The following is a 17,340-nucleotide window of genomic DNA, read 5'->3' as shown; positions in this document are numbered from 1 at the left end:
CTGTTTATCATGAACTTGAAGATAAACATCCAGGGCATCATCTGGTGAAAGAAAAAAAAATCTCTCTCTCCGTCTTTGCATAGCTCCATGCGTTAGTTTGCATAGGGGTGGAGTAGTTAGCGGTGATGCATGGCCAGCACAGCCTGAGCTGTGGCTCGCAATCCACGGGTTAAATTGGTGCCAGTGGAGATCGCTTTTACAGATGCTTGTATATAAGGTGCATACACAGGATTCATGTAGTGGCACCAAAATGACCAGGTGGTGGAAATGCCTGGTTATGCCAACATCCCTCAGTTCACTCCCTATCCCCTAACAGGAAGATGACAAACTAAGAAACAAAGGCAATTTCAGACTGTACTCCACCAATTCACAGTTAGATGAGTCTGGGGATTCAACAACTACTACTGCTACAACTACTACATGCTCTGGTCTGTTAGGCTAACTTACTCTAATGCACAATCCTTCCCCTCCTCCTCGATCATTCTGGCAATCTACACTTCCTCCCGTACTGAAGAGGAATGCCTTCAAATGCTGGGACCAATATAACCAGCCAGCAGTCATAGAAACATCCCTCCACACTCTCCCTATCCCTTGAGACAAGAATGGTGGGCTGCAGAGGGGCAGCTTCTGCTTGCTGTCCATTGGGTTCATATTCAGATAAGTTGGAGGCCACAACACCCGCACTTCCTTATATGTACACACACACATACATATACTGTACAAATATATATAAAAGCAATACTGACCTACATGATCTACTATGTGTTGGATGAAAGCTTACCAGATTTTACATATTTCCAGCTCAAAAATCTATGCAGAGATAAATTCACGACTTGATGGATTAAGTTGCACAACTGCAGGTGTAACTGTTTCCCATCCTATACTCTACCACAAATCTGTTGACAATAATCACAATGATAAAATAAAGGTATCCACTACTTCACAAGTTCATAAAAACAACTCAGAAATACCACTCAGACACATCTCTAACTGGGATACCAATCACTCACACACACACATCTGACTGGGATATCAATCAACCACACACACACATCAAACTGGGGTAACAGTCACATACACACACACAATCAAACTAGGGTACCAATCAGTCAGACACACATCAGAGTGGAGTGGTATTAGAGCATCCTGTGAATTTTTCTAACCAAGTGTAATCTTGAAGCTACACTGCTACACATTCACCCATGACTCCAGGTGATCCTTTTTAGTTTAATCAAACTGCTACATGACAATTTTATCTTACAAATGGCTTCCTGTACTTAAAGGGTAATATGGCTCTATATAAACCCTCCAGTTAAAAAAAAGTCTATCTTAAGCTGAATAAAATCATCACGATATGGTAAAAATGAAATGGATGGCATCCTCAGGCTCAGTGGGTTAAGCAGCCTTCCTTTATGTCACTTGTTACCTTCAAAACATCATTCCAATTGCTATGGTAATATGGTACATCATCCTAACCTCTTGATTCCCACCAAAGGATGGGGTGAGGTGGGGTCTAGAAAACAAGGATAAAAATGTTATAACAGCACATAAGGAATGTCACCATAATGATCATATTCCCACTAACTACTTTTCTCAAATGAAAACAGCAGTTGTATATTGTCAGCAGAATGGAATGTACCAAACTGGGCAACTAATACATAAATCCTGTTGTCCGTTATGCACGTCCAATGATATCCTCATATTAACCCATCTTAGAAGTTCTACTACTCTTCATATGTGAAAATTCATGTATTAATCAGATTATTCAAATCATCTTACACAAAAAAGATCCATGATTTAGACGTGTTACAAATATTTACACATCTTACACAGAGGTGAAGCTCTATGACTCTTCATAAGCATAAAAAGGAAGTGTTGAAATCTTACACCAAAGACTCCAGGCTCCTGAAGAACAACAGTCCACCATAAATCTGTTGACAATACAGTATATCTGGTTATTTAATTCTGGTATCTGCAGCCTCTTACCACATATATTTGACAAAATGCATTAAAAAACACCAGTCAGTCATGAAGATCAGACTCAGGTGCTCGTATACCATTATGATATGACACAGCTTAAATAACACCTATAACTACCATTCCTCCACATACTAAACCTCTACACTTAGACTCACTACAATTTTGCTAATGGATGCCTATGTGCGAACATATTTATCAAATTTAAAATCAGTTATTACTTCCCTATGGTTACTAGAAACTGGTAAAATAATGTAGCTAACCACATGTTATTTCATACCTTTGAATTTATATAAAAGAATATTGTAACAATATAAATACAGGCAAAAACAATCTTTTTATGGTGTGCTACCGGTATGCCAGTTGTCTTGTACATCCACTTACAAAAGTCTGGAAAGCACCTTAGTTGTCCCTCAGCCTCATACATATTCCTCAACCCACATCTCTTAACAGTGATTTAGTGATTTCATGAAGGTTTACACATCTTTGTATAAAGCAAATGAACATAACATACTCAGAAATACCAGTCACTCATATAAATCAGACTGGAGGGGTCTAAGAATCACCCTGTCAGCTATACAGAACTATAATGTGTACAATATCAGCTAAAACTGCCACAACATGGTAATTATGACACTACAGTATAAATTTCTAATACATGGTCATTACAACATTATAAATTACTAACACTTCACTACAAGACTACGACCATCCTAGCCTATTTCCCATCCAAAAATAAGCTCCAGTGTCTATGAGATGCTTAACTTCGCTGATCGAACGGGAAGCGGTGTACTCAACGTGGTATGGCCGTTGGCAACGTTGGGTCTGGTTAGTACTTGGATGGGTGACCGCCTGGGAACACCAGATGCTGTTGGCATCCCTACGTCAAGTGGGGTTGGTGGAGGATTAGTGCCCCTCTCTGTAAAACAATTAACTCTAAGCCCTTGGCCACCCTGTCTGGGATACATGGCGTCTGGCAATGAATGACTGAATGTCTAGGAGATGAACACACACATCAGTACCAGAACTTACCTAGGTTTGGCAAAAGCCTCCTAGACCCTCCCCATCTTGCACACCCCCACACCTGTTGGTAAAAATGTAGTTATTTAGGTAAGGTCACCACAGAATGAAGTGGTATGTTTATAATTATATTGTACTCAGAAATACCAATCAGTCACAAATGTCAGACTGGGGCGGTATTGATTCATCCTGTCACATTACACAGAACTTCAGTAATAAATACATATTACAACCACAAGTCCTGCAAACAAGTATATATTTATTCCAACTCCTTGGGGAAAAAATTAAATAAATAATAATAATAATAATGTAATAATAATGGTGTGGGGGGGGAGGAGGGTAACATCACTCACCAAGCAAAAACTGCTCTGATCCTCCTGATCCTGCACTCCACTACACACCTGTTGGCAAAGATGAAGTCACTTAGATGAGATAAGCACAGAAACAAGTGGTGTGTTAACATAATGTACTCAGAAATACCAGTCAGTCACAAGTATTCAGACTGGGGAGGTATTAATTCATCCTATCACACTAAACACAACCAGTAACAACAAATATACATTACAGCCATATCATTGCAAAACTAACAAAAGTATATTAAATCCATCCCTCCATCCCATCATCCAATCCTACGTTGCCCCATGAGGAGCGTACGAACCCGGGGCTAGGCAAGTTGGTCCAGACATTTAAGATGAAAGTGACCAGCCTCACTCATCCCTGAAAGGCATTACATGAGCAGTAAACCCCAACTACCCCTTGGATATAAACCTACACTGGCTCAATCCCATTGGAGCACCTTAATTACCCACTAAACCACCAAGCACCAAATTTGGTTATATGGTTACCACCCGGCATAGTAAGTGGTTTCCTGGTGTACAGGAAACCATTTGGCTTGTCTCTCAGTGTAGAGTCACCCATAGGCGGAAGAAAGAGGAATGAATGAAGGAAAGAAAGACAAAAGACGGAGTGTAAAGTCACCCGTAGGCAGAAGAAAGGGGAAAGAATGAAGGAAAGAAAGACAGAAGAGGAAGGATGGAAGCAAGGAAAGGGTAGACACCCAAAGCAGCACTACATCGAGTGAATGCACCCTTTTTCCATCCAAAAATAAGTTCCAGTGTCTATGAGATGAACACACATCAGTACCAGAACTTACCTAGGTTTGGCAAAAGCCTCCTTGACCCTCCCCATCTTGCACACCCCCACACCTGTTGGTAAAAATGCAGTTATTTAGGTAAGGTCACCACAGAATGAAGTGGTATGTTTATATAATGTACTCAGAAATACCATTCAGTCACAAATGTCAGACTGGGGCGGTATTGATTCATCCTGTCACATTACACAGAACTTCAGTAATAAATACATATTACAACCACAAGTCCTGCAAACAAGTATATATTTATTCCAACATCTTGGGGAAAAAATTAAATAAATAAAAATAATAATAATAATAATACTGTAATAATAATGGTGTGTGTGTCTGTGTGTGTGTGTGGGGGGGGTTGCATCACTCACCAAACATAAACTGCTCTGATCCTCCTTATCCTGCACTCCACTACACACCTGTTGGCAAAGATGAAGTCACTTAGATGAGATAAGCACAGAATAAAGTGGTGTGTTAACATAATGTACTCAGAAATACCAGTCAGTCACAAGTATTCAGACTGGGGAGGTATTAATTCATCCTATCACACTAAACACAACCAGTAACAACAAATATACATTACAGCCATATCATTGCAAAACTAACAAGTATAATAAATCCATCCCTCCATCCCATCATCCAATCCTACGTTGCCCCATGAGGAGCGTACGAACCCGGTGCTAGGCAAGTTGGTCCAGACATTTAAGATGAAAGTGACCAGCCTCACTCATCCCTGAAAGGCATTAAATGAGCAGTAAACTCCAACTACCCCTTGGATATAAACCTACACTGGCTCAATCCCATTGGAGCACCTTAATTACCCACTAAACCACCAAGCACCAAATTTGGTTGTATGGTTACCACCCGGCATAGTAAGTGGTTTCCTGGTGTACAGGAAACCATTTGGCTTGTCTCTCAGCGTAGAGTCACCCATAGGCAGAAGAAAGAGGAAAGAATGGGAAAGAAAGACAAAAGACGGAGTGTAAAGTCACCCCCAGGCAGGAGAAAGGGGAAAGAATGAAGGAAAGAAAGACAGAAGAGGAAGGATGGAAGCAAGGAAAGGGTAGACACCCAAAGCAGCACTACATCGAGTGAGTGCACCTTTTTCCCATCCAAAAATAAGTTCCAGTATCTATGAGATGAACACACATCAGTACCAGAACTTACCTAGGTTTGGCAAAAGCCTCCTTGACCCTCCCCATCTTGCACACCCCCACACCTGTTGGTAAAAATGCAGTTATTAAGGTAAGGTCACCACAGAATGAAGTGGTATGTTTATATAATGTACTCAGAAATACCATTCAGTCACAAATGTCAGACTGGGGCGGTATTGATTCATCCTGTCACATTACACAGAACTTCAGTAATAAATACATATTACAACCACAAGTCCTGCAATCAAGTATATATTTATGCCAACACCTTGGAGAAAAACTTAAATAAATAATAATAATAATACTGTTATAATAATGGTGTGTGTCTGTGTGTGTGGGGGGGGGGTAGCATCACTCACCAAGCAAAAACTGCTCTGATCCTCCTTATCCTGCACTCCACTACACACCTGTTGGCAAAGATGAAGTCACTTAGATGAGATAAACACAGAAACAAGTGGTGTGTTAACATAATGTACTCAGAAATACCAGTCAGTCACAAGTATTCAGACTGGGGAGGTATTAATTCATCCTATCACACTAAACACAACCAGTAACAACAAATATACATTACAGCCATATCATTGCAAAACTAACAAAAGTATATTAAATCCATCCCTCCATCCCATCATCCAATCCTACGTTGCCCCATGAGGAGCGTACGAACCCGGTGCTAGGCAAGTTGGTCCAGACATTTAAGATGAAAGTGACCAGCCTCACTCATCCCTGAAAGGCATTACATGAGCAGTAAACTCCAACTACCCCTTGGATATAAACCTACACTGGCTCAATCCCATTGGAGCACCTTAATTACCCACTAAACCACCAAGCACCAAATTTGGTCGTATGGTTACCACCCGGCAGAGTAAGTGGTTTCCTGGTGTACAGGAAACCATTTGGCTTGTCTCTCAGTGTAGAGTCACCCATAGGCAGAAGAAAGAGGAAAGAATGGGAAAGAAAGACAAAAGACGGAGTGTAAAGTCACAACCAGGCAGAAGAAAGGGGAAAGAATGAAGGAAAGAAAGACAGAAGAGGAAGGATGGAAGCAAGGAAAGGGTAGACACCCAAAGCAGCACTACATCGAGTGAGTGCACCTTTTTCCCATCCAAAAATAGGTTCCAGTGTCTATGAGATAAACACACACATCAGTACCAGAACTTACCTAGGTTTGGCAAAAGCCTCCTTGACCCTCCCCATCTTGCACACCCCCACACCTGTTGGTAAAAATGTAGTTATTTAGGTAAGGTCACCACAGAATGAAGTGGTATGTTTATAATTATATTGTACTCAGAAATACCATTCAGTCACAAATGTCAGACTGGGGCGGTATTGATTCATCCTGTCACATTACACAGAACTTCAGTAATAAATACATATTACAACCACAAGTCCTGCAAACAAGTATATATTTATTCCAACATCTTGGGGAAAAAATTAAATAAATAATAATAATAATAATACTGTTATAATAATGGTGTGTGTGTCTGTGTGTGAGGGGGGGGGGTTGCATCACTCACCAAGCAAAAACTGCTCTGATCCTCCTTATCCTGCACTCCACTACACACCTGTTGGCAAAGATGAAGTCACTTAGATGAGATAAGCACAGAAACAAGTGGTGTGTTAACATAATGTACTCAGAAATACCAGTCAGTCACAAGTATTCAGACTGGGGAGGTATTAATTCATCCTATCACACTAAACACAACCAGTAACAACAAATATACATTACAGCCATATCATTGCAAAACTAACAAAAGTATATTAAATACATCCATCATCCAATCCTACGTTGCACCATGAGGAGTGTACGAACCCAGGGCTAGGCAAGTTGGTCCAGACATTTAAGATGAAAGTGACCAGCCTCACTCATCCCTGAAAGGCATTACATGAGCAGTAAACCCCAACTACCCCTTGGATATAAACCTACACTGGCTCAATCCCATTGGAGCACCTTAATTACCCACTAAACCACCAAGCACCAAATTTGGTTATATGGTTACCACCCGGCATAGTAAGTGGTTTCCTGGTGTACAGGAAACCATTTGGCTTGTCTCTCAGTGTAGAGTCACCCATAGGCGGAAGAAAGAGGAATGAATGAAGGAAAGAAAGACAAAAGACGGAGTGTAAAGTCACCCGTAGGCAGAAGAAAGGGGAAAGAATGAAGGAAAGAAAGACAGAAGAGGAAGGATGGAAGCAAGGAAAGGGTAGACACCCAAAGCAGCATTACTTCGAGTGAGTGGACAGTGAGTGCACCTTTTTCCCATCCAAAAATAAGATCCAGTGTCTATGAGCTGAACACACATCAGTACCAGAAATTACCTAGGTTTGGCAAAAGCCTCCTTGACCCTCCCCATCTTGCACACCCCCACACCTGTTGGTAAAAATGCAGTTATTAAGGTAAGGTCACCACAGAATGAAGTGGTATGTTTATAATTATATAGTACTCAGAAATACCATTCAGTCACAAATGTCAGACTGGGGCGGTATTGATTCATCCTGTCACATTACACAGAACTTCAGTAATAAATACATATTACAACCACAAGTCCTGCAAACAAGTATATATTTATTCCAACATCTTGGGGAAAAAATTAAATAAATAAAAATAATAATAATAATAATACTGTAATAATAATGGTGTGTGTGTCTGTGTGTGTGTGGGGGGGGGGTTGCATCACTCACCAAGCAAAAACTACTCTGATCCTCCTTATCCTGCACTCCACTACACACCTGTTGGCAAAGATGAAGTCACTTAGATGAGATAAGCACAGAAACAAGTGGTGTGTTAACATAATGTACTCAGAAATACCAGTCAGTCACAAGTATTCAGACTGGGGAGGTATTAATTCATCCTATCACACTAAACACAACCAGTAACAACAAATATACATTACAGCCATATCATTGCAAAACTAACAAAAGTATATTAAATCCATCCCTCCATCCCATCATCCAATCCTGCGTTGCCCCATGAGGAGCGTACGAACCCGGGGCTAGGCAAGTTGGTCCAGACATTTAAGATGAAAGTGACCAGCCTCACTCATCCCTGAAAGGCATTACATGAGCAGTAAACCCCAACAACCCCTTGGATATAAACCTACACTGGCTCAATCCCATTGGAGCACCTTAATTACCCACTAAACCACCAAGCACCAAATTTGGTTATATGGTTACCACCCGGCATAGTAAGTGGTTTCCTGGTGTACAGGAAACCATTTGGCTTGTCTCTCAGTGTAGAGTCACCCATAGGCAGAAGAAAGAGGAAAGAATGGGAAAGAAAGACAAAAGACGGAGTGTAAAGTCACCCCCAGGCAGAAGAAAGGGGAAAGAATGAAGGAAAGAAAGACAGAAGAGGAAGGATGGAAGCAAGGAAAGGGTAGACACCCAAAGCAGCACTACATCGAGTGAGTGCACCTTTTTCCCATCCAAAAATAGGTTCCAGTGTCTATGAGATGAACACACACATCAGTACCAGAACTTACCTAGGTTTGGCAAAAGCCTCCTTGACCCTTCCCATCTTGCACACCCCCACACCTGTTGGTAAAAATGTAGTTATTTAGGTAAGGTCACCACAGAATGAAGTGGTATGTTTATAATTATATTGTACTCAGAAATACCATTCAGTCACAAATGTCAGACTGGGGCGGTATTGATTCATCCTGTCACATTACACAGAACTTCAGTAATAAATACATATTACAACCACAAGTCCTGCAAACAAGTATATATTTATTCCAACATCTTGGGGAAAAAATTAAATAAATAATAATAATAATAATAATACTGTAATAATAATGGTGTGTGTGTCTGTGTGTGAGGGGGGGGGGGTTGCATCACTCACCAAGCAAAAACTGCTCTGATCCTCCTTATCCTGCACTCCACTACACACCTGTTGGCAAAGATGAAGTCACTTAGATGAGATAAGCACAGAAACAAGTGGTGTGTTAACATAATGTACTCAGAAATACCAGTCAGTCACAAGTATTCAGACTGGGGAGGTATTAATTCATCCTATCACACTAAACACAACCAGTAACAACAAATATACATTACAGCCATATCATCGCAAAACAAACAAAAGTATATTAAATCCATCCCTCCATCCCATCATCCAATCCTATGTTGCCCCATGAGTAGCGTACAAACCCAGGGCTAGGCAAGTTGGTCCAGACATTTAAGATGAAAGTGACCAGCCTCACTCATCCCTGAAAGGCATTACATGAGCAGTAAACCCCAACTACCCCTTGGATATAAACCTACACTGGCTCAATCCCATTGGAGCACCTTAATTACCCACTAAACCACCAAGCACCAAATTTGATTATATGGTTACCACCCGGCATAGTAAGTGGTTTCCTGGTGTACAGGAAACCATTTGGCTTGTCTCTCAGTGTAGAGTCACCCATAGGCGGAAGAAAGAGGAATGAATGAAGGAAAGAAAGACAAAAGACGGAGTGTAAAGTCACCCGTAGGCAGAAGAAAGGGGAAAGAATGAAGGAAAGAAAGACAGAAGAGGAAGGATGGAAGCAAGGAAAGGGTAGACACCCAAAGCAGCATTACTTCGAGTGAGTGGACAGTGAGTGCACCTTTTTCCCATCCAAAAATAAGATCCAGTGTCTATGAGATGAACACACATCAGTACCAGAACTTACCTAGGTTTGGCAAAAGCCTCCTTGACCCTCCCCATCTTGCACACCCCCACACCTGTTGGTAAAAATGCAGTTATTTAGGTAAGGTCACCACAGAATGAAGTGGTATGTTTATATAATGTACTCAGAAATACCATTCAGTCACAAATGTCAGACTGGGGCGGTATTGATTCATCCTGTCACATTACACAGAACTTCAGTAATAAATACATATTACAACCACAAGTCCTGCAAACAAGTATATATTTATTCCAACATCTTGGGGAAAAAATCAAATAAATAAAAATAATAATAATAATAATACTGTAATAATAATGGTGTGTGTGTCTGTGTGTGTGTGTGTGGGGGGGGGTAGCATCACTCACCAAGCATAAACTGCTCTGATCCTCCTTATCCTGCACTCCACTACACACCTGTTGGCAAAGATGAAGTCACTTAGATGAGATAAGCACAGAAACAAGTGGTGTGTTAACATAATGTACTCAGAAATACCAGTCAGTCACAAGTATTCAGACTGGGGAGGTATTAATTCATCCTATCACACTAAACACAACCAGTAACAACAAATATACATTACAGCCATATCATTGCAAAACTAACAAAAGTATATTAAATCCATCCCTCCATCCCATCATCCAATCCTACGTTGCCCCATGAGGAGCGTACGAACCCAGGGCTAGGCAAGATGGTCCAGACATTTAAGATGAAAGTGACCAGCCTCACTCATCCCTGAAAAGCATTACATGAGCAGTAAACCCCAACTACCCCTTGGATATAAACCTACACTGGCTCAATCTCACTGGAGCACCTTAATTACCCACTAAACCACCAAGCACCAAATTTGGTTGTATGGTTACCACCCGGCATAGTAAGTGGTTTCCTGGTGTACAGGAAACCATTTGGCTTGTCTCTCAGTGTAGAGTCATCCATAGGCAGAAGAAAGAGGAAAGAATGGGAAAGAAAGACAAAAGACGGAGTGTAAAGTCATCCGTAGGCAGAAGAAAGGGGAAAGAATGAAGGAAAGAAAGACAGAAGAGGAAGGATGGAAGCAAGGAAAAGGTAGACACCCAAAGCAGCACTACATTGAGTGAGTGGATGGTGAGTGCACCACTTTCCCATCCAAAAATAAGTTCCAGTGTCTATGATATGAACACATATCAGTACCAGAACTTACCTAGGTTTGGCAAAAGCCTCCTTGACCCTCCCCATCTTGCACACCCCCACACCTGTTGGTAAAAATGTAGTTATTTAGGTAAGGTCACCACAGAATGAAGTGGTATGTTTATATATTGTACTCAGAAATACCAATCAGTCACAAATGTCAGACTGGGGCAGTATTGATTCATCCTGTCACATTACACAGAACTTCAGTAATAAATACATATTACAACCACAAGTCCTGCAAACAAGTATATATTTATTCCAACATCTTGGGGAAAAACTTAAATAAATAATAATAATAATAATACCGTTATAATAATGGTGTGTGTCTGTGTGTGTGTGGGAGGGGTAGCACACTCACCAAGCAAAAACTGCTCTGATCCTCCTTATCCTGCACTCCACTACACACCTGTTGGCAAAGATGAAGTCACTTAGATGAGATACACACAGAAACAAGTGGTGTGTTAACATAATGTACTCAGAAATACCAGTCAGTCACAAATGTCAGACTGGGGAGGTATTGATTCATCCTGTCACATTACACAGAACTTCAGTAATAAATACATATTACAACCACAAGTCCTGCAAACAAGTATATATTTATTCCAACTCCTTGGGGGATAAATAAATAATAATAATAATAATAATGTAATAATAATGGTGTGGGGGGGGGGAGGAGGGTAACATCACTCACCAAGCAAAAACTGCTCTGATCCTCCTTATCCTGCACTCCACTACACACCTGTTGGCAAAGATGAAGTCACTTAGATGAGATAAGCACAGAAACAAGTGGTGTGTTAACATAATGTACTCAGAAATACCAGTCAGTCACAAGTATTCAGACTGGGGAGGTATTAATTCATCCTATCACACTAAACACAACCAGTAACAACAAATATACATTACAACCATATCATTGCAAAACTAACAAAGGTATATTAAATCCATCCATCATCCAATCCTACGTTGCACCATGAGGAGAGTACGAACCCGGGGCTAGGCAAGTTGGTCCAACATTTAAGATGAGAGTGACCAGCCTCACTCATCCCTAAGTGGCATTACGTGAGCAATAAACCCCAACAACCCCTTGGATATAAACCTACATTGGCTCAATCCCATTGGAGCACCTTAATTACCCACTAAACCACCAAGTGCCAAATTTGGTTATATGGTTACCACCCAGCATAGTAAATGGTTTCCTGGTGTACAGGAAACCATTTGGCTTGTCTCTCAGTGTAGAGTCACCCATAGGCAGAAGAAAGAGGAAAGAATGGGAATGAAAGACAAAAGACGGAGTGTAAAGTCACCCTTAGGCAGAAGAAAGGGGAAAGAATGAAGGAAAGAAAGACAGAAGAGGAAGGATGGAAGCAAGGAAAGGGTAGACACCCAAAGCAGCACTACATCGAGTGAGTGGATGGTGAGTACACCTCTTTCCCATCCAAAAATAAGTTCCAGTATCTATGAGATGAACACACATCAGTACCAGAACTTACCTAGGTTTGGCAAAAGCCTCCTTGATCCTCCTCATCTTGCACACCCCCACACCTGTTGGTAAAAATGTAGTTATTTAGGTAAGGTCACCACAGAATGAAGTGGTATGTTTATATTCATATTGTACTCAGAAATACCAATCAGTCACAAATGTCAGACTGGGGCGGTATTGATTCATCCTGTCACATTACACAGAACTTCAGTAATAAATACATATTACAACCACAAGTCCTGCAAACAAGTATATATTTATTCCAACACCTTGGGGGAAAAATTAAATAAATAATAATAATAATAATAATACTGTAATAATAATGGTGTGGGGGGAGGGGGTAGCACACTCACCAAGCAAAAACTGCTCTGATCCTCCTTATCCTGCACTCCACTACACACCTGTTGGCAAAGATGAAGTCACTTAGATGAGATACACACAGAAACAAGTGGTGTGTTAACATAATGTACTCAGAAATACCAGTCAGTCACAAATGTCAGACTGGGGCGGTATTGATTCATCCTGTCACGTTACACAGAACTTCAGTAATAAATACATATTACAATCATAAGCCCTGCAAACAAGTATATAATTATTCCAACATCTAGGGGAAAAAATTAAATAATAATAATAATAATTATAATACTGTAATAATAATGATGTGTGTGTGGGAGAGGGGGGCATCACTCACCAAGCAAAAACTGCTCTGATCCTCCTTATCCTGCACTCCACTACACACCTGTTGGCAAAGATGAAGTCACTTAGATGAGATAAGCACAGAAACAAGTGGTGTGTTAACATAATGTACTCAGAAATACCAGTCAGTCACAAGTATTCAGACTGGGGAGGTATTAATTCATCCTATCACACTAAACACAACCAGTAACAACAAACATACATTACAGCCATATCATTGCAAAACTAACAAAAGTATATTAAATCCATCCATCATCCAATCCTACGTTACCCCATGAGGAGTGTACGAACCCAGGGCTAGGCAAGTTGGTCCAGACATTTAAGATGAAAGTGACCAGCCTCACTCATCCCTGAAAGGCATTACATGAGCAGTAAACCCCAACTACCCCTTACATATAAACCTACACTGGCTCAATCCCATTGGAGCACCTTAATTACCCACTAAACCACCAAGCACCAAATTTGGTTATATGGTTACCACCCGGCATAGTAAGTGGTTTCCTAGTGTACAGGAAACCATTTGGCTTGTCTCTCAGTGTAGAGTCACCCATAGGCGGAAGAAAGAGGAATGAATGAAGGAAAGAAAGACAAAAGACGGAGTGTAAAGTCAGACGTAGGCAGATGAAAGGGGAAAGAATGAAGGAAAGAAAGACAGAAGAGGAAGGATGGAAGCAAGGAAAGGGTAGACACCCAAAGCAGCACTACATCGAGTGAGTGCACCTCTTTCCCATCCAAAAATAAGATCCAGTGTCTATGAGATGAACACACATCAGTACCAGAACTTACCTAGGTTTGGCAAAAGCCTCCTTGACCCTCCCCATCTTGCACACCCCCACACCTGTTGGTAAAAATGTAGTTATTTAGGTAAGGTCACCACAGAATGAAGTGGTATGTTTATAATTATATTGTACTCAGAAATACCAATCAGTCACAAATGTCAGACTGGGGCGGTATTGATTCATCCTGTCACATTACACAGAACTTCAGTAATAAATACATATTACAACCACAAGTCCTGCAAACAAGAATATATTTATGCCACCATCTTTGGGAAAAAATTAAATAAATAATAATAATAATAATAATAATACTGTAATAATAATGGTGTGTGTGGGGGAGGGGGGGGGGGAGCATCACTCACCAAGCAAAAACTGCTCTGATCCTCCTTATCCTGCACTCCACTACACACCTGTTGGCAAAGATGAAGTCACTTAGATGAGATAAGCACAGAAACAAGTGGTGTGTTAACATAATGTACTCAGAAATACCAGTCAGTCACAAGTATTCAGACTGGGGAGGTATTAATTCATCCTATCACACTAAACACAACCAGTAACAACAAACATACATTACAGCCATATCATTGCAAAACTAACAAAAGTATATTAAATACATCCATCATCCAATCCTACGTTGCCCCATGAGGAGTGTACGAACCCAGGGCTAGGCAAGTTGGTCCAGACATTTAAGATGAAAGTGACCAGCCTCACTCATCCCTGAAAGGCATTACATGAGCAGTAAACCCGAACTACCCCTTAGATATAAACCTACACTGGCTCAATCCCATTGGAGCACCTTAATTACCCACTAAACCACCAAGCACCAAATTTGGTTATATGGTTACCACCCGGCATAGTAAGTGGTTTCCTAGTGTACAGGAAACTATTTGGCTTGTCTCTCAGTGTAGAGTCACCCATAGGCGGAAGAAAGAGGAATGAATGAAGGAAAGAAAGACAAAAGACGGAGTGTAAAGTCACCCGTAGGCAGAAGAAAGGGGAAAGAATGAAGGAATGAAAGACAGAAGAGGAAGGATGGAAGCAAGGAAAGGGTAGACACCCAAAGCAGCATTACATCGAGTGAGTGGATGGTGAGTGCACCCTTTTCCCATCCAAAAATAAGATCCAGTGTCTATGAGATGAACACACACATCAGTACCAGAACTTACCTAGGTTTGGCAAAAGCCTCCTTGACCCTCCCCATCTTGCACACCCCCACACCTGTTGGTAAAAATGTAGTTATTTAGGTAAGGTCACCACAGAATGAAGTGGTATGTTTATAATTATATTGTACTCAGAAATACCAATCAGTCACAAATGTCAGACTGGGGCGGTATTGATTCATCCTGTCACATTACACAGAACTTCAGTAATAAATACATATTACAACCACAAGTCCTGCAAACAAGTATATATTTATTCCAACATCTTGGGGAAAAAATTAAATAATAATAATAATAATTATAATACTGTAATAATAATGGTGTGTGTGTGGGGGAGGGGGGAACATCACTCACCAAGCAAAAACTGCTCTGATCCTCCTTATCCTGCACTCCACTACACACCTGTTGGCAAAGATGAAGTCACTTAGATGAGATACACACAGAAACAAGTGGTGTGTTAACATAATGTACTCAGAAATACCATTCAGTCACAAATGTCAGACTGGGGCGGTATTGATTCATCCTGTCACGTTACACAGAACTTCAGTAATAAATACATATTACAATCATAAGCCCTGCAAACAAGTATATAATTATTCCAACATCTAGGGGAAAAAATTAAATAATAATAATAATAATTATAATACTGTAATAATAATGATGTGTGTGTGGGGGAGGGGGGAACATCACTCACCAAGCAAAAACTGCTCTGATCCTCCTTATCCTGCACTCCACTACACACCTGTTGGCAAAGATGAAGTCACTTAGATGAGATAAGCACAGAAACAAGTGGTGTGTTAACATAATGTACTCAGAAATACCAGTCAGTCACAAGTATTCAGACTGGGGAGGTATTAATTCATCCTATCACACTAAACACAACCAGTAACAACAAACATACATTACAGCCATATCATTGCAAAACTAACAAAAGTATATTAAATACATCCATCATCCAATCCTACGTTGCCCCATGAGGAGTGTACGAACCCAGGGCTAGGCAAGTTGGTCCAGACATTTAAGATGAAAGTGACCAGCCTCACTCATCCCTGAAAGGCATTACATGAGCAGTAAACCCGAACTACCCCTTAGATATAAACCTACACTGGCTCAATCCCATTGGAGCACCTTAATTACCCACTAAACCACCAAGCACCAAATTTGGTTATATGGTTACCACCCGGCATAGTAAGTGGTTTCCTAGTGTACAGGAAACTATTTGGCTTGTCTCTCAGTGTAGAGTCACCCATAGGCGGAAGAAAGAGGAATGAATGAAGGAAAGAAAGACAAAAGACGGAGTGTAAAGTCACCCGTAGGCAGAAGAAAGGGGAAAGAATGAAGGAATGAAAGACAGAAGAGGAAGGATGGAAGCAAGGAAAGGGTAGACACCCAAAGCAGCATTACATCGAGTGAGTGCACCCTTTTCCCATCCAAAAATAAGATCCAGTGTCTATGAGATGAACACACACATCAGTACCAGAACTTACCTAGGTTTGGCAAAAGCCTCCTTGACCCTCCCCATCTTGCACACCCCCACACCTGTTGGTAAAAATGTAGTTATTTAGGTAAGGTCACCACAGAATGAAGTGGTATGTTTATAATTATATTGTACTCAGAAATACCAATCAGTCACAAATGTCAGACTGGGGCGGTATTGATTCATCCTGTCACATTACACAGAACTTCAGTAATAAATACATATTACAACCACAAGTCCTGCAAACAAGTATATATTTATTCCAACATCTTGGGGAAAAAATTAAATAAATAAAAATAATAATAATAATAATACTGTAATAATAATGGTGTGTGTGTCTGTGTGTGTGTGTGGGGGGGGGGTAGCATCACTCACCAAGCATAAACTGCTCTGATCCTCCTTATCCTGCACTCCACTACACACCTGTTGGCAAAGATGAAGTCACTTAGATGAGATACACACAGAAACAAGTGGTGTGTTAACATAATGTACTCAGAAATACCAGTCAGTCACAAATGTCAGACTGGGGAGGTATTGATTCATCCTGTCACGTTACACAGAACTTCAGTAATAAATACATATTACAATCATAAGTCCTGCAAACAAGTATATAATTATTCCAACATCTAGGGGAAAAAATTAAATA

General features: G+C 40.6%; 28 non-coding genes across 28 annotated transcripts; all 28 read right to left on the bottom strand.

Annotated features, from left to right (window-relative positions):
- Window positions 1–2,486: 2,486 nt before the first annotated feature.
- On the bottom strand, window positions 2,487–2,552 carry LOC145405681 (small nucleolar RNA SNORD31). The gene has a single exon (XR_013898423.1). It is a non-coding gene; the product is annotated as a small nucleolar RNA SNORD31 (small nucleolar RNA).
- A 576-nt stretch (window positions 2,553–3,128) lies between these two features.
- Window positions 3,129–3,195, bottom strand: LOC145405660 (small nucleolar RNA SNORD31). Its single transcript, XR_013898403.1, has one exon. It is a non-coding gene; the product is annotated as a small nucleolar RNA SNORD31 (small nucleolar RNA).
- Window positions 3,196–3,461: 266 nt separating this feature from the next.
- LOC145405678 (small nucleolar RNA SNORD31) lies at window positions 3,462–3,529 on the bottom strand. The gene has a single exon (XR_013898421.1). It is a non-coding gene; the product is annotated as a small nucleolar RNA SNORD31 (small nucleolar RNA).
- Window positions 3,530–4,265: 736 nt separating this feature from the next.
- LOC145405654 (small nucleolar RNA SNORD31) lies at window positions 4,266–4,332 on the bottom strand. Its single transcript, XR_013898397.1, has one exon. It is a non-coding gene; the product is annotated as a small nucleolar RNA SNORD31 (small nucleolar RNA).
- A 288-nt stretch (window positions 4,333–4,620) lies between these two features.
- On the bottom strand, window positions 4,621–4,688 carry LOC145405677 (small nucleolar RNA SNORD31). Its single transcript, XR_013898420.1, has one exon. It is a non-coding gene; the product is annotated as a small nucleolar RNA SNORD31 (small nucleolar RNA).
- A 732-nt stretch (window positions 4,689–5,420) lies between these two features.
- Window positions 5,421–5,487, bottom strand: LOC145405652 (small nucleolar RNA SNORD31). Its single transcript, XR_013898396.1, has one exon. It is a non-coding gene; the product is annotated as a small nucleolar RNA SNORD31 (small nucleolar RNA).
- Window positions 5,488–5,762: 275 nt separating this feature from the next.
- On the bottom strand, window positions 5,763–5,830 carry LOC145405676 (small nucleolar RNA SNORD31). The gene has a single exon (XR_013898419.1). It is a non-coding gene; the product is annotated as a small nucleolar RNA SNORD31 (small nucleolar RNA).
- Window positions 5,831–6,570: 740 nt separating this feature from the next.
- On the bottom strand, window positions 6,571–6,637 carry LOC145405650 (small nucleolar RNA SNORD31). Its single transcript, XR_013898394.1, has one exon. It is a non-coding gene; the product is annotated as a small nucleolar RNA SNORD31 (small nucleolar RNA).
- Window positions 6,638–6,917: 280 nt separating this feature from the next.
- On the bottom strand, window positions 6,918–6,985 carry LOC145405675 (small nucleolar RNA SNORD31). Its single transcript, XR_013898418.1, has one exon. It is a non-coding gene; the product is annotated as a small nucleolar RNA SNORD31 (small nucleolar RNA).
- Window positions 6,986–7,727: 742 nt separating this feature from the next.
- Window positions 7,728–7,794, bottom strand: LOC145405648 (small nucleolar RNA SNORD31). The gene has a single exon (XR_013898392.1). It is a non-coding gene; the product is annotated as a small nucleolar RNA SNORD31 (small nucleolar RNA).
- A 288-nt stretch (window positions 7,795–8,082) lies between these two features.
- LOC145405674 (small nucleolar RNA SNORD31) lies at window positions 8,083–8,150 on the bottom strand. The gene has a single exon (XR_013898417.1). It is a non-coding gene; the product is annotated as a small nucleolar RNA SNORD31 (small nucleolar RNA).
- Window positions 8,151–8,890: 740 nt separating this feature from the next.
- On the bottom strand, window positions 8,891–8,957 carry LOC145405649 (small nucleolar RNA SNORD31). The gene has a single exon (XR_013898393.1). It is a non-coding gene; the product is annotated as a small nucleolar RNA SNORD31 (small nucleolar RNA).
- Window positions 8,958–9,241: 284 nt separating this feature from the next.
- LOC145405673 (small nucleolar RNA SNORD31) lies at window positions 9,242–9,309 on the bottom strand. The gene has a single exon (XR_013898416.1). It is a non-coding gene; the product is annotated as a small nucleolar RNA SNORD31 (small nucleolar RNA).
- Window positions 9,310–10,056: 747 nt separating this feature from the next.
- On the bottom strand, window positions 10,057–10,123 carry LOC145405651 (small nucleolar RNA SNORD31). Its single transcript, XR_013898395.1, has one exon. It is a non-coding gene; the product is annotated as a small nucleolar RNA SNORD31 (small nucleolar RNA).
- A 291-nt stretch (window positions 10,124–10,414) lies between these two features.
- Window positions 10,415–10,482, bottom strand: LOC145405672 (small nucleolar RNA SNORD31). Its single transcript, XR_013898415.1, has one exon. It is a non-coding gene; the product is annotated as a small nucleolar RNA SNORD31 (small nucleolar RNA).
- Window positions 10,483–11,227: 745 nt separating this feature from the next.
- LOC145405662 (small nucleolar RNA SNORD31) lies at window positions 11,228–11,294 on the bottom strand. Its single transcript, XR_013898405.1, has one exon. It is a non-coding gene; the product is annotated as a small nucleolar RNA SNORD31 (small nucleolar RNA).
- A 277-nt stretch (window positions 11,295–11,571) lies between these two features.
- LOC145405664 (small nucleolar RNA SNORD31) lies at window positions 11,572–11,638 on the bottom strand. Its single transcript, XR_013898407.1, has one exon. It is a non-coding gene; the product is annotated as a small nucleolar RNA SNORD31 (small nucleolar RNA).
- Window positions 11,639–11,904: 266 nt separating this feature from the next.
- Window positions 11,905–11,972, bottom strand: LOC145405671 (small nucleolar RNA SNORD31). The gene has a single exon (XR_013898414.1). It is a non-coding gene; the product is annotated as a small nucleolar RNA SNORD31 (small nucleolar RNA).
- Window positions 11,973–12,711: 739 nt separating this feature from the next.
- Window positions 12,712–12,778, bottom strand: LOC145405658 (small nucleolar RNA SNORD31). The gene has a single exon (XR_013898401.1). It is a non-coding gene; the product is annotated as a small nucleolar RNA SNORD31 (small nucleolar RNA).
- Window positions 12,779–13,046: 268 nt separating this feature from the next.
- Window positions 13,047–13,113, bottom strand: LOC145405663 (small nucleolar RNA SNORD31). The gene has a single exon (XR_013898406.1). It is a non-coding gene; the product is annotated as a small nucleolar RNA SNORD31 (small nucleolar RNA).
- Window positions 13,114–13,384: 271 nt separating this feature from the next.
- On the bottom strand, window positions 13,385–13,452 carry LOC145405669 (small nucleolar RNA SNORD31). Its single transcript, XR_013898412.1, has one exon. It is a non-coding gene; the product is annotated as a small nucleolar RNA SNORD31 (small nucleolar RNA).
- Window positions 13,453–14,183: 731 nt separating this feature from the next.
- Window positions 14,184–14,250, bottom strand: LOC145405657 (small nucleolar RNA SNORD31). The gene has a single exon (XR_013898400.1). It is a non-coding gene; the product is annotated as a small nucleolar RNA SNORD31 (small nucleolar RNA).
- A 280-nt stretch (window positions 14,251–14,530) lies between these two features.
- LOC145405668 (small nucleolar RNA SNORD31) lies at window positions 14,531–14,598 on the bottom strand. The gene has a single exon (XR_013898411.1). It is a non-coding gene; the product is annotated as a small nucleolar RNA SNORD31 (small nucleolar RNA).
- Window positions 14,599–15,342: 744 nt separating this feature from the next.
- LOC145405656 (small nucleolar RNA SNORD31) lies at window positions 15,343–15,409 on the bottom strand. Its single transcript, XR_013898399.1, has one exon. It is a non-coding gene; the product is annotated as a small nucleolar RNA SNORD31 (small nucleolar RNA).
- A 273-nt stretch (window positions 15,410–15,682) lies between these two features.
- Window positions 15,683–15,749, bottom strand: LOC145405661 (small nucleolar RNA SNORD31). The gene has a single exon (XR_013898404.1). It is a non-coding gene; the product is annotated as a small nucleolar RNA SNORD31 (small nucleolar RNA).
- A 273-nt stretch (window positions 15,750–16,022) lies between these two features.
- Window positions 16,023–16,090, bottom strand: LOC145405667 (small nucleolar RNA SNORD31). Its single transcript, XR_013898410.1, has one exon. It is a non-coding gene; the product is annotated as a small nucleolar RNA SNORD31 (small nucleolar RNA).
- A 733-nt stretch (window positions 16,091–16,823) lies between these two features.
- On the bottom strand, window positions 16,824–16,890 carry LOC145405655 (small nucleolar RNA SNORD31). Its single transcript, XR_013898398.1, has one exon. It is a non-coding gene; the product is annotated as a small nucleolar RNA SNORD31 (small nucleolar RNA).
- Window positions 16,891–17,180: 290 nt separating this feature from the next.
- On the bottom strand, window positions 17,181–17,247 carry LOC145405665 (small nucleolar RNA SNORD31). The gene has a single exon (XR_013898408.1). It is a non-coding gene; the product is annotated as a small nucleolar RNA SNORD31 (small nucleolar RNA).
- Between the last annotated feature and the right edge of the window lie 93 nt (window positions 17,248–17,340).

Source organism: Coenobita brevimanus, chromosome 67 (genome assembly GCF_032717465.1).
Source record: "Coenobita brevimanus isolate Jiangsu-jjx chromosome 67, ASM3271746v2, whole genome shotgun sequence".
NCBI classification, from domain to species: Eukaryota; Metazoa; Arthropoda; class Malacostraca; order Decapoda; family Coenobitidae; genus Coenobita; species Coenobita brevimanus.
The sequence above is the reverse complement of the archived record's forward strand: the minus strand, read 5'-3'. Positions and strand labels throughout refer to the sequence as shown.